The sequence below is a fragment of the Setaria italica genome, chromosome VII, assembly GCF_000263155.2.
Source record: "Setaria italica strain Yugu1 chromosome VII, Setaria_italica_v2.0, whole genome shotgun sequence".
Classification (NCBI taxonomy): Eukaryota; Viridiplantae; Streptophyta; class Magnoliopsida; order Poales; family Poaceae; genus Setaria; species Setaria italica.
Window position 1 is genome coordinate 22,223,235 of NC_028456.1, and position 354 is coordinate 22,223,588.

Consider the following 354-nt stretch of genomic DNA (forward strand, 5'->3'; position numbering starts at 1 on the left):
GCGGCTTACGTGGATAAACGTCAACTGTGTGTGACTGAGCTGTGGTACCGCTAGCTTTGACGACTTTGGGCCGGGTTTCTTTATGGGGTCCTTGGCCCAAGTTTAGTAGGAGGGGAAAACAAAAGACATTCGATTAAGGGGGTGTTTGGGAGTCATGTGCTAAATTTTAGCATATGTCACATCGGATGTTTGGACACTAATTAGGAGTATTAAACATAGCCTAATTACAAAACTAATTGCACAACCCTTAGGCTAAATCGCGAGACGAATCTATTAAGCCTAATTAGTCCATGATTTGACAATGTGGTGCTACAGTAACCATTCGCTAATGATGGATTAATTAGGCTTAATAGC